This window comes from Neophocaena asiaeorientalis, unplaced genomic scaffold (assembly GCF_003031525.2).
Source record: "Neophocaena asiaeorientalis asiaeorientalis breed wild unplaced genomic scaffold, Neophocaena_asiaeorientalis_V1.1 scaffold14, whole genome shotgun sequence".
In the NCBI taxonomy this organism is placed as follows: Eukaryota; Metazoa; Chordata; class Mammalia; order Artiodactyla; family Phocoenidae; genus Neophocaena; species Neophocaena asiaeorientalis.
Window position 1 is genome coordinate 11494389 of NW_020175192.1, and position 14478 is coordinate 11508866.

The following is a 14478-nucleotide window of genomic DNA, read 5'->3' on the forward strand; positions in this document are numbered from 1 at the left end:
TAATAATGGAATATTATGAACAGCTCTATGCCCACAAACTTGATAACCTAGATGAAACAGATCTACTCCTTGAAAGACGCAATCTGCCAAAACTCACAGTAGAAGAGATAGACAATTTGAATAGACCTATATCTAATTTTAAAGATGAGCCAACAATTAATAGCTTTCCAAATCAGAAGGCACTAGGCCCATATGGATTCACTGGGGCAATTCCACCAAACATTTAAGAAAGAATGTATACTCATTCTCTACCATCTCTTCTAGAAGATAGAAGCAAAGGCGATACTTCCTAACTTATACTATGAGTCCAGCGTTACGCTAATACCAAAACCAGACAAAGACATTACAAGAAAAGAAAACTCCAGACCAAGACCTCTCAGGAACATAGATGGAAAAAATCCTCAGCAAAATATTAGCTAGTCAAATCCAGCAATGTATAGTAAGAACTATACACCATAACCAAGGGGGGTTTATTCCATCTATGCAAGGCTTATTCAATTAATGTAATCCATCACATCAACAGGCTAAAGGAGAAAAATCACGTGATCATATCAATAGATGCAGAAAAAGTATTTGACAAAATCCAACACCCATGCATGGTAAAAAATTTCAGCAAGCTAGGAATAGAGCAGGAACTTCCTCAATTTGATAAAGAACATCTACAGAAAAACTACGGCTAATATAACAGGGTGAGAAACTACATTCTTTCCTGCTAAGATCAGAAACAAGGCAAGGATATTTTCTCCCACCATTTCTTTTAAACAATGTATTGCAAGTCCTAGCTAATGCAACAAGACAAGAAAGGGATATAAAAGGGATACAGGTTGGAGTGCTCACTTCAGCAGCACGTATACTAAAATTGGAATGGTACAGAGAAGATTAGCATGGCCCCTGCGCAAGGATGGGCACGCAAATTCGTGAAGCGTTCCATATTTAAAGAAAAAAAAAGGTATACAGGTTGGGAAGAAATAAATAAAACTGTCTTTGTTTGAAGATGACATGACTGTCTATGTAGAAAATCTGAAAGAATTGACCAAAAAAACCCTGGAACTAAAGTTGGGTGATTATAGCAAGGTTGCAGGATACAAGGTTAAAATACAAAAGTCAATAACTTTCCTATATATCAGTAATTTGAAATAAAAAACAATACCACTTAAATTAGCACCCCCAATAATGACATATTTAAGTATAAATCTCAAATAACATGAACAAGATCTATGTGAGGAAAACTACAAAACTCTGATGAAAGAAATAAAAGAACTGAATAAATGAAGAGCTATTCCATATTCACAGATAGGAAGACTCAACATTGTCAAGACCTCAGTTCTTTCCAACTTGATCTATAGATTCAACGCAATCCCAGTCAAAATCCCAGAAAGTTGTTTTGTGGATACTGACAAACTGATTCTAAAGTTAATATGGCGAGGCAAAAGACCCAGGATAACCAACACAATATTGAAGGAGAAGAACAAAGTCAGAGGACTGACACGAACTGACTTCAAGACAGTAATCAAGATAGTCTTTTATTGGCAAAAATTAGACTAATAGATCAATAGAACAGAGGACCCGGAAATAGACCCACATACATATAGTCAGCTCATCTTTTTTCTTTTTTTTTTTTTTTTTGGTGCGAGAAGCCCAGGTACAGCCACTTTGGAAGACCGTTTGGCAGTTTCATACCAAACCAAATATACTCGTACCCCAAATCCAGCAATCATGCTCCTTGGTATTTACCCAAATGAGTTGAAAACTTCTGTCCACACAAAAACCTGCACACAGATGTTTATAGTATCTTTGTTCATAACTGCAAAAACTAGAAGCCATCAAGATGTCCTTCAATGGGTGAATGGTTAAAAAAACTATGGTACATTACACAATGGAATGTTATTCACTACTAAAAAAGAAATGAGTTACCAAGCCATGAAAAGGTATGGAGGAAACTTAAGTGCATATTACTAAACGAAAGAAGCCAATCTGTAAAAGCTGTATACTTTATGATTCCGACTATATGACATTCTGAAAGAGTCAAAACTATGGAGACAGTAGAGTGTTCAGGGGTTAGAGGAGGAAGAGATGAATAAATGGAGCACAGAGGATTTTTAGGACAGTGAAACTATTCTGTTTAACACTATAAAAGTGGGTATGTGTCATTATACATTTGTGAAAACTTGTAGAATGTACAACACCAAGGGTGAACCCTAATGTAAACTGTGGACTTTAGGGGATAATGATGTCAATATAGGTTCATCAGTTGTATCAAATACACCACTGTGGTGCGCGGGATGTCAACAGTGCGGGAGCCTGTGCGTATGTGGGGGTGGGGGAATAAGGGAACTCTCTGTACCTTCCTGTCGGTTTCGCTGTGAACCTAAAACTGCTCTGAAAAATAAAGACTATTGGGCTTCCCTGGTGGTGCAGTGGTTGGGGGTCTGCCTGCCGATACAGGGGACATGGGTTCGTGCCCCGGTCCGGGAAGATCCCACATGCCATGGAGCGGCTGGGCCCGTGAGCCATGGCCACTGAGCCTGCGCGTCCGGAGCCTGTGCTCCGCAACGGGAGAGGCCACAGCAGTGAGAGGCCCGCGTACCGCTAAGAAAGAAAAAATAAATAAATAAATAAAGACTATTTAGAAACAAGCAAGAAAACCCAAAACATCAAAAGAAGCAGGACATAAAATAGGATAGCATAACATAAACTCAGACTGGAGAAAAGGAGACTAAAATGTTAATAGTGACTACTATCTCTGGAGAGTGGAATTATAGATTATTTTAATTTTATATTTTATTTTGTCTTCCAAATTCTCTATAAAGAATATGTACTACTTAGATAATCATAGAGATTAGAGGACCTAGAGATGATCATACTAAGTGAAGTAAGTCAGACAAAGACTAATATCATATGATATCGCTTGTATGTGGAATCTAAAAAAATGATGCAAATGAGCTTATTTACAAAACAGAAACAGTCTCACACATAGAAAACAAACTTATGGTTACCAAAGGGGAAAGGGGGGAGGAATAAATTAGGAGTATGGGATTAACAGATACACATTACTATATATAAAATAAACAACAAGGACCTACTGTATAGCACAGGGAACTATATTCAATATACTATAATAAACCATAAGGGAAAAGAATCTGAAAGAGAATATGTATATATTGATACATATATGTATAACTGAATCACTTTGCTCTATACCAGAAACTAACACTGTAAATCAATTATACTTCAATAGAAAAATAAATTTAAAAAAAGAATATCACTTAGATAATCAGAAAAACAACAATATTTATTTTTAAATAACAGGAAGTGGAAGAGTACAGACTTTGAACTCAGGACTGAATTCAATCTGGGCTTCACCTCTTACTAGCTCTGTGACCCACAGACCTTTAGCATTGCAAACCTCAGTTTCTGCATCTGTAAAATGAGGATAATAAAGCCTACCCCACAGTGGTTTGCGTGTGTGCATTTGTGTGTGAGTGAAGCTAAAACTATACTAGGAATGAATGTGCAAGTCGCCTGAGGGATGCTCAATGCGGATTAATTTCTGAGCCCTTTAAGGATACTTGGGAGTTCATAGGTTCCAAGGAGATTTTGCTGGGCATACACAAGGCCTGTTGTTCACCCTTCTCCCTTTCCCACCCCAACATTCCTGATGAAACAAACAACCAGCCTGGGCAGCCCACCGCCCCAGGCGCTAAGCGTCTCCATTTTGGAGGAGAGAGGGGAGCCCTGGAAAGGAAGCTGGAGGAAACTTTTCTACTTTGAAAACCCCAGAAAGTGCAAGGCTCTGGAACGAGCTGACGTTTGTTCTTTTTATCCCTCTGCCATCCTTTAAACAAGATTCTGTGCTTCCTGTTCCAGCCTGAGGGGGAAGCCAAGGGTACACGTCACCAGAAAATAGCTTCTGGCCAAAGTCTTACATGAGGATTTGGATACGGAGTGGGCTTCAGACAGACAGGGAGGGGACCGTTGCAGACCTGGGACGGCGAGGAAGGGCGCCCAGGGCCCAAAGGACGACAGGAACAAAGGACTTAGTCTCCCAACAAGCCTGGGCCACAGCAGGCAGAATTGTGCGAGTCGTGATCGGAAAACAACCCGACCCCCTCCAGCTAAGAGTGAGGTGTGGAATGTGAGAGGAAGGTGAATGGAATGTAATGAAGCGACTTTGGTTCTTATTCACATTCAGTTTGACTTTGAAGCATTCCAAACATGGTGGGAACAAAGCCTGTTTGGAGAGGATTGTTATCTGAGGACCGGGCAGGATGGAAGGGAAGGGGCGGGGGGGAGGGGGGGCAGTGATGGCTGACAGCTCCAGAGAGCATTCCAACTTGCAGATAAGGGAAGCCAGAAAGTTAGGAATGATTCAATGGACGTCTACAGAACTGCTCATTCCACTCCTGAAGAAATGAGATAAATCAGAATTTTCAATGCTACGTGGGTCCTTCTGTAATGCTGGAATTGATCAGTGGCTGTCAGATTTCAACTAAAGACGGTTCCTCTTACTCCAAATTTGAATTTCAGAAAACTTGCTTATTCTCTTTCACTTCTCTCATTTTCATTGGTAGGATAGGATTTTAAAAGCTAAGAAAATTTGAATTAAAGCTACCAGTGATTGTCATGTTACTGGGGCGATCATGACAAGAGGGTGGCAATAGATGATGATAAGATTCCATAGGCACCTTTCAGTGATAAACTTGACTCCCTTGTCTTTGTTGCCTTACCTGCCTCCAGCCAAATTCCCTTTTGTCCCATGGGCTCACAGGTACAAACCATTTCTTGGAGTGGAAATGAAAGAAGATAGTAGCTAATGTACCCTCAGCATCACACATGTTCACTGAGCACCATGAGAGTATAAAGAGGTAAGGGACTCCTTCCCTGCTTTCAGTGACCTTATACTGTGTATAAGTCGGGAAATGGAAGAATCTCCAACACTTTAAATGGATGGACTATGGGGTTATGCAGGACACCCATGAGAGGCGGATGGGTCATTTCTGATCCTACTGCGTCATTCTGCCGCTGACTCTCTCTCCTTGACCTCCCCGGCTCACTATATTAACCCACCAAAATGTTATTCTGGAGGAGGAAGCAGGGCCTTTGCACTTGCTGTTCTCTCTGCTGTAAAGCCCTTCCCCCAGATCTCAGCATGGCTCAACCCCTTACCTCTCACCTTCGGGCTTCTGCTCAAATGTCATCTTCACAATAAAGCTTTCTGATATGGGTTGAATTGTGTCCCTTTGAAAGATGTTGAAGTCCTAATCCCTAGTGCCTGTGAATATGACCTTATTTTGAAGTAAGGTCTTTGCAGACGATCCAGATAAAATGAAGTCATTCATTAGGGTGAAATCCTAAGCCAACATGACAGGTGTTCTTATACAAAGGGGAAATTTACAAACAGAGACAAACATATACAAAGGGAAGGTGGTGTGAAGTGACAAGGAGAAGATAGCCATCTACCAGCCAAGGAACACCTGAGGTTACCAGAAGCCAGGAGAGAGACATGGAACGAATTCTCCCTCACAGCCTCAGAAGGAACCCTGAGGTTCCTTAGAAACCCTACCAATACCTTGGTTTCAGAGGTCTGTGAGACAATATATTTCTCTTATTTAAGGCATTTACTTTGTGGTACTTTATTATAGCAGCCCTGAGGAGCTAATATACCTTCCTTGACCCACACTATTTAAAATTGCACTGTCTGTACCTCTTGTTTTCTCCAGAGTACTTATTACTGTCAAATACCCTCTATATGTAGCTGTTTACTTGTTTACTCGGGTATTTGTTTATAGTCTGTCTCCCTCCACTGGGATGTAAGTACTATGAAGGCAGAGATTTTTGCATGTTTTCTTCATGGATTCCCTGTACCTAAAATGAGTACTGCCCTTACCCACCGTAAGCTGCAGGAGGCCCTCTCTGGCCCTCCTCTGGTCCTCCCTCCCTCCCCGCTCCCCGCTGCAGAGTCTGTGTGGCCAAGTGGATATGCCACACGGAGCCTCCACCCCTCCTTCCAGAACATGTACCAAGAGCCCACACTTTGGCCCCAAGCATACTCCCAGAGTCTGCATAGGCCTCTTCCTGGGGTCCATCCTCCTTTGACTCTAGCCAGATGAGTGTGGACGGAGCTTAGACAAGCTGACTGGAGCATCTACACAGTTTGCACAGGGCCCTTCCTGGTGTGGGATAAAGTCTCGGGGAGATGAGAAGAGGGGGACACAGGCCAGGGTCTTACTTTGTCCTCTGCCTCATGCCCCACAAAAGGTAGGGGATTAGGGGTGATTCTGCCTTGAATAATGCTGGAATGTAGCAGGCACTCAGTGAATATGAATAAGTGAATAAATGAATGTGGGAGTTACTCTTAAAAGCTGTTTTTTTCCTCTGACTCACACAGTCCTTTAAACAGAACATCAAAAGTTCAGTGATTCAAATGGAACAGAGGGTGTATTCCTTGCTTTCAAATCCAACCCAGCCTCCTACAACAGTGAAATTGACAAGACACTCCCATCACCCAGGGCCCTTCATCTTTGCTTATGATGGGTTTATTGGGACGTAACCACAACATAAGTCGAGGAAGATCTCTAATTGTTAAATAAATCCACCCATTTATAGATTTATATTTATTAGGGGCCTACTCTTTGCCAGGCACTGTTCAAAGTGCTGAACACAAAGAAAAATAAGACACTCTCCATTTCTCTAAGGACTCTCAGTCACGTGAACCCTCAGAGGACAGTTGGGAAGATGTGCCCCTGGAACCACGTGGAGAACAGGCTAGTCTGAAGGACATTTGTGGCTAGAGAGAAGGAAGGAATGTAGCCTGCAGCTCTGCAGAATTTCTCTGGTGGTCTCAAGTTTTGGATATATGATCAACTTTTTTGATGTATGTGGTCCAACTTGGTTGCTCACATTTCATAGCAAAAATGGTTTACTTTTCTGGTTGAGTTCTCATTGAATGTTAAAATGTTTCCTTGATCATCACATTAAAACCCCAGTTGTATTTGTTAGGAATCTTTTGGTTGCAGGTAACACAAAATTCAACCCAACCAGTGTACACAATAAATGGAATTTTCTGGCTCATATAACTGTGAAGTCCAGATATATGGTGGTTTTCAGGCAAACCTTGATCCCAGGCTCAATAATGTCAAAACTGGTCCAGTTTATTTTCATGCCTTTCCCTGCCTGTTGTCTCCAGGCTGGCTTTTCCATCATCACAAGATGACTACTAGCACCTTTTCTGGACTGAATCTTTTTTTTAATATTTATTTATTTACTTGTTTTTTTATTTGACTGCGCCAGGTCTTAGTTGTGGCACGCGGGATCTTTGTTATGAGATCTAGTTCTCTGAACAGGGATTGAACCCGGGCCCCCTGCATTGGGAGTGCAGAGTCTTAACCACTGGAGCACCAGGGAAGTCCCTGGACTGAATCTTTTTCATTCTTGTCCAGGTGGAAAAGAGCATCTTTGGAGGTCACTTCCATAGAAAAGTAAGGAAGTTTCTATCCTTGCAAATCCCCAGCAAATGTCATCTCATCTTGCATTTCATTGGCCTGGAGTGGAGTATTTGCCCATCTTGGACCAATCACTGTGGCCAGCAGCATGGCAGGATGTGATGATTGGCTTAAACTAAATAGGGCTTGCCCTTTGTGGTGGTTGATTTGCTGTGTCAACTTGATGGGCACGGGGTTTCTGACATTGGTCAAACATTTTTTCTGAGTGGTCTGTGACGGTGTTTCTGAATAAGATGAACATCTGAATCTGTAGACTGAGTAAAGCAGATTGCCCTCCCCAGTGTGGGTGAGCCTCCTCTAATCCGTTGGAGGCCTGAATAGAACAGAGGGCTGAGGGGGAAGGAAGAATTTTCTCTCTACCTGTTTTTGAGCAATGACATCAGTTTCCTCCTGTCCTTGGACTTGAACTCAATTCATGGGCTCTCCTGGGTCTCCAGCTTGCAGATGGCAGATTGTAGGGCTTCTCAGCCCCACATGAGCCAATTCTTTATAATTAATCTCCATATATATGGGTTCTGTTTCTCTGGAAAAGCCTGACTAATACACCCCTGGAGCCAGGAGTGGGATCAGATTTTTCCCAAAGGGCATTGACTGCATGAGTGAGGAATGGATAAATGATGAAAATTGGGATTCTGTTATTGTATGGAAGGAAGGAAGAAAAAAAATCGGTGAGAGAAAAAGAACAAGCATCTGTGACACTTGCATGTCTCCTGTCTTTAGTGGCAGAGCCCTAGTACTTACTTCTCTACGCCCCACGCTGCCTCTTGTTATTTATTGCCTGTCCTGGGTAACTCACTGTGCTAGGTGCTGTGGAAAAATAAGGCCCCCAAATGTCCAAGAAACTAGAGTTTAATATGATATAGAAGGCATCCACAAATAGCTACAGTGGAAGGTAGTGTAATAATACATGTTATCAACGAAAAATAAGTAGAGTTCTCCCTGTAGAAAAACTTTGCCCTATAGACACATGGTACTCCCCTCCGTAGTAGGGTTACACACCACTTTTTGCACTGTGTGCTGAGAATCCTTACCCCATGGACAGTGGGTTTCACAGAAACAGCACATTGCACAATCTTTCCTAAAAATTAACATGTAAGATGAACAAATATGGAGAAAATACAAATCTCTCATGTCCAGGACTCTCACCACGTCCTTTAGAGGAACTGGAGGCTTAATTGAGTGGTATATTATGCAAACTTGAGCTTTAAAATGTGCCCTTGAGCCTCCAGATATATTCCTGAAATATTTTTCCCTACATGAGAGAATATCTAGCGAGAACCTTTCTTCCTTCCCTAATTCTAAAATAGTTGTTTTTTTCCCCACATTTCCCTGCTCAACACTAGAAAGAGGGCACAATTCTTCTGACTTTAATGGGTTATGTGTTTAAAAATGCCTAGCCTAGTGCTTTGTGCATAACAGGTCCTTGATCAATGCTGGCTGAACCTGAGTCTACAGCTACAGATGATTATCATGTCTGTCTTCTCCTTAAGATATTCTGCTGACTCATGCAGCTCAATATCAAAAAAATAAACAACTCAATGAAAAAATGGGCAAAAACCCTAAAGAGACATTTCTCCAAAGAAGACATACAGATGGCCAAGAGGCACATGAAAAGATGCTCAACTTCACTAATTATTAGAAAAAATGCAAATCAAAGCTACAATGAGATATCACCTCACACCGGTCAGAATGGCCATCACCAAAAAGTCGGCAAACAATAAATGCTGGAGAGGGTGTGGAGAAAAGGGAACCCTCCTATACTGTTGGTGGGAATGTAAATTGATACAGCCACTATGGAGAACAGTGTGGAGGTTCCTTAAAAAACTAAAAATAGAACTACTATATGATCCTACAATCCCACTCCTGGGCATATATCCAGAGAAAACCATGGTGCCAAAGGATACATGCACCCCAGTGTTCATTGCAGCACTGTTTGCAATAGCCAAGACATGGAAGCAACTTAAATGTCCATCAACAGATGAATGGATAAAGAAGATGTGTCACATATATACAATGGAATATTACTCAGCCAATATATACAATGGAATACTACTCAGCCATGAAAAAGAATGAAATAATGCCATTTGCGGAAACATGGATGGACCTAGAGATTATCACACTAAATGAAGTAAGTCAGGCACAGAAAGACAAATATCATATGATATTGCTTATATGCGGAATCTTAAAAAATGATACAAATGAACTTATTTACAAAACAGAAACAGACTCACAGACTTAGAGAAGGAACTTATGGTTACCAAGGAGGAAGGGTGGGGAGGAGGGATAGATTGGGAGTTTGAGATTGACATGTACACGCTGCTATATTTAAAATAAAATGCCTTTCCATGAAAAAACAAAGATATTCTGCTTAAGCAACACCTGACTTCCAAGTCTTCCTGGCTAAAGGTTTCATTCTCCTGTGCTATTTACATGGAAGTTACCCATCTCCTCATTGGGCTCATTCTCTTGGGTACCTAATATTATCATCCTCTTCGAGGGTTGCAAGCTCAAATGGCTACAGGGGCTGAGCAGATAAACAAAATAGTGAAGCAATTACAGTCGGCTTTCCATAAGTAGTCTGATACCAATCTTGACATCGCATTCTTTGTTTTTTTATATGCCCCTCAAACAGAGACATTGAACACAATAACGAGAAATCATTAGTAAACAGGAAATTTTATGGAGAGAAGGGCAAAGCATTTGAGTGCCAAGAGAAGGGATAATCAAACTCTCCATCTTTCCCCAGAAGATCTTCCCTGCCAGCTACCTTCCCTCTCTGCCTCCTCTTTCCCACATAACCTCTACATGGAGGTAGCAGAATCTGAAATAAAACAAGGACAGAGCTTGACTCAGTCAGGTGCAGATGCCCATGTCTCTCGAGGCAGATTCCCCCCATAAGGAATAAAGTGTGGTGAATACTCTGTATATCTGCCGTGATGGGAAGTGGGACCACAGGGGAAAGGTCACCCATCAGATGTTTCCTCTTTCCAAGTGTGGAGCTCAGATATGGACTGAGCCTTTTCGGTACAGGACGGAAGAAGTATTTAAGAGACTCCAGACTGGAAATTCCGCTCACTTCCAAGTCCTTTTAGAATTGTTTGCCTTGGGACAGTTATAAACTTCTAGTCCTCCCAAAATCGTTAAACATTTGACTGACACAGGGCAGGTGCCCTTGTCTCACAGCAGAGGATGCTGTGTTGACTTCCCCTGAGAAAGATGACACTAGCTGGAGGCCTGAGGAGCAAGCGTTCACTCTATGTGGCTAGACCTTGTTCTTCGTGGTGAGTTAGGTTACGCAGAGATACCCTTTGGCTAAGAGCATCTAAAAACGATGAGGAAAAAAATTTTTCAAATTCTTCATAAAAGCATCAAATTACTGATCAAATAAAAATGAAAAATCTGGCCAAAAGCTAAGAGAAAGCAAAAATCCAGAGGTAAACAGAGAACTCTGAACTACTTTTGTCCTCACAGTGTTTGCCAGATTGGTCGGAGGAACTGAGCAATGGTTTTCACATACTCTCAGTGTGAGAGGGACAGAAACTCAAGTCCAAGACTGCCTAAAGGCAAAGGTTTAATGGAAGCCTCCACAAGAAGTGGCACTTTCAAAGGTGAAGCCACCTCCCTGCTTCCACCTCCATGGGGTTGGAGGAGATTTAACTTGGACAGAAGGAGCAAAGGAGAAAAACAAATGCGTAGAAGTTGTAATTATAGGTAGTTATTACCATGAATTCAAAAGACTGAAGAGAAATCTCAAACCCTGAATGAAGTTTAAAGTGGTGCAAGACAGAAGGGTACCTATGTGCCCGAAAGAAGCAAAGACAAATTCAAATTCTGCTGAAGAAGGGTACCTTCATCTTAGGCCACAGAGCATCTCCACAAATCATTTAATAAGGCCAGTGAGCAGCATATAATTTAAAATATCCAAGCGCACAAGGAAACCAACAGAAACAACAGAGGACCATAAAAAGACACATGTAGATTTTCAATTATTAAATTAGTGGTTATAGGGACTTCCCTGGTGGCACAGTGGTTAAGAATCCACCTGCCAATGCAGGGGACGCGGGTTTGAGCCCCGGCCTGGGAAGATCCCACATGCCACGGAGCAACTAAGCCCGTGCGCCACAACTACTGAGCCTGTGCTCTAGAGTCCATGAGCCACAACTACTGAAGCCCGCACGCCTAGAGCACGTGCTCTGCAACAAGAGAAGCCACCACAATGAGAAGCCCGCGCACCACAACGAAGAGTTGCCCTCACTCGCCGCAACTAGAGAAAAGCCCACGTGCAGCAACGAGGGCCCAACGCAGCCAAAAATAATAAATAAATAAATAAGCGGTTATAAATTATAAAACATCCATGCTTAGTGTTTAAAGTATATATTTAGTAATATCTGCAGAGATCGGTAAACTATAAAAAGTGTCACTGGATTTTAAAAATAAAGTTTAAGTGTTAACCAAAATTAAAAATTCAGGGCATAGATCAAGACACAATTGAAGAAACAATTCGTGAAAGAGCAATGAATTGTTCTGAATGAAACACAGAACCAAAAAGATGGAAAATATGAAATAGGGGTTAAGAGATGCAAGTAATGTTAAAGAGGAATTCCAGAAGGAGGGAGAAAAGAATTGGGCAGAGGCAATATTTGAAGACATAAGGCCCAAACCTCTTCAGAACTGCTCCAGATACTTATCCAGAAACTTAAGAAACCCATTGAATCCATGCAAGATAACATTCTTAGATACATCATAGCAAAATTGCAGCAAACTAAAAAAAAAGAAACTCTTAGGACTTTCCTGGTGGCACAGTGATTAAGAATCTGCCTGCCAATGCAGGGGACATGGGTTCGATCCCTGGTCCAGGAAGATCCCACATGCCGCGGAGCAACTAAGTCCGTGCACCACAACTACTGAGCCTGTGCTCTGGAGCCCATGAGCCACAACTACCGAGCCTGCATGCCACAACTACTGAAATCCGCATGCCCTAGGGCCCATGCGTCGCAACTACTGAGCCCGTGTGCTGCAACTACTGAAGCTCGCGCCCCTAAAGCCCATGCTCCACTACAAGAGAAGCCACCGCAATGAGAAGCCCGCGCACCGCAACGAAGAGTAGGCCCCGCTCACTGCAACTAGAGAAAGCCCGTGCGCAGCTACAAAGACCCAACACAGCCCAAAATAAATAAAATTTAAAAAAAAAAGAAACTCTTTAAAATGGTCAGGAAAAAAAGAGAGAAAAGACTGCCTTTAAGGAAGCAGCAGCTACACTGGCAGTAAATTTTCAACAGCAAACAATGGAAGCTAGATAAATAGCGCTATATCTTCAGCGTATTGAAAAAATAATTTGCCAACCTTCAATTGTATATCCAGTGGGGAAAAAAATCTTTCAAGAATAAGGACAAAATAAATAAATAGTCCCGAGAAATGAAGATTTTTCACTCATCACTAACAAAAGCTCCTAAAGGAAATGCTAAAAGATATACTTGAGACAGAAAAAAAAGTGATCTTATATGGAATGTACAACAAAAAGAGTGAAAAGCGAAGAAAATGGTAAATGCAAATGAACATTGACAATATAAAACGGTAATTAATAATTTTTTGTTGTGTTTTAAAAGTTGAATTAAAATGTATGAAAAAATCAGTTTATAAGTAAGTAAGGGGGAATGGAATTTAAGGTCCTTATATTGCCTGGAAGTAGAGTAAAGATACTGATTAACTTAGATTTTGTAAGTTCAGTATGCAAGTTGGAACCACCAGAAGAATAGCAATCAAGTATATAACTTCCAAATTAGTGTGTGTGTGAGAGAGAGAATAATTTAAAATTCTCAGTTAAACTAAAAGAAGGGACACAACAGGATAAGCTTCTGAGATTGCACCATTTACCATCTAGTTTTGAGATATACTGGAGGCCTGGAAAGAGGAGGCTGCCCAACTCAAGTGATTCTGCCGTGGGTCACATCTGTACTGTCTGGCTGTCCACAATGGGTAGAGACACCTGACTCCAGCTGTGCTAATAAGATTCTCTCACAGGAACTTGAAAACATGACCAGGATGATAAGTAGGGCTGAAACACATGATAGCAGCAGCTCAGAAAAAATATCTATGAGCTTTGGCCCCTGAGGGCCCTGGAGGAGCCCTGGTCCCTGTCGCCCTGTCCTTTCCAAGGCCTAGCTGGTCAGCTCTTCCTTTGAGTCGGTGAGCTCTCCCATGTGCTTCCAATACAGTCTCCCATTAATCCCTTCCCCCACATCCTCCTTTTTTGTCTTGCTTAATCGGCCTTGATTTGCTTAAAACAAAAGAAACTTAACTGATGCCAAGAAGCATTGCGGCTTATGCCAGAAGTATCTTTGCTCTCTTACATAAAAATCCAAATGTCTGGCATGGATGGTGGGGTTGTCTTCTTAGAAACAACTTAATCTGAACTGCAGCTGGGTTCTTTAACTTATATCAAACATGTAAGATGAACATTCCCAAGATGTAACCCAGATGGGTGGGCCTCCCATGGGGGCCTATGCCTCTTACTTTACACTCACTTTGAGGCCATACTCACCACTTTGTCATATCCTGCAAAACACATCCAATACAACAACATACTAATGCGAAAACTGATGCTTTATTGAAGATTCTTTGAAGCCTGTGAAAGAGAGATCACATCTCACACATATCACTGGGCAGAAACTGAATCCATTACGCCAGTGGACATCTTTTCTCTTCCCACCAAAGAGCCCAGCTCTGCTGGCTGCCTCTTCCCTCTTCTTTCTTTTCTCCCACTAAACCTTAGAATTTCTCTTCGTTATCCTAAGAAAGTCAGTCTTTGCCCTCAGCTTGTATACTCCACTCAGCAAAACAGAAACCCTGGTATTTAGCAGACCACATATCCCTTGGGACTGGGGATCTTGGTTTCTTTTACCACCTTATCGAACATGTTATTCCTCAATAAACTTAGTCCGTCTATAGCACTCCTAGCATCTTTTTTTGTTCCTCT

At 41.7% G+C, this 14478-nt stretch overlaps 1 non-coding gene across 1 annotated transcript; it reads left to right on the forward strand.

The window, feature by feature from the left end:
• The first annotated feature begins 829 nt into the window (after positions 1–829).
• LOC112413260 (U6 spliceosomal RNA) lies at positions 830–937 on the forward strand. Its single transcript, XR_003005936.1, has one exon. It is a non-coding gene; the product is annotated as a U6 spliceosomal RNA (small nuclear RNA).
• Positions 938–14478: the final 13541 nt, after the last annotated feature.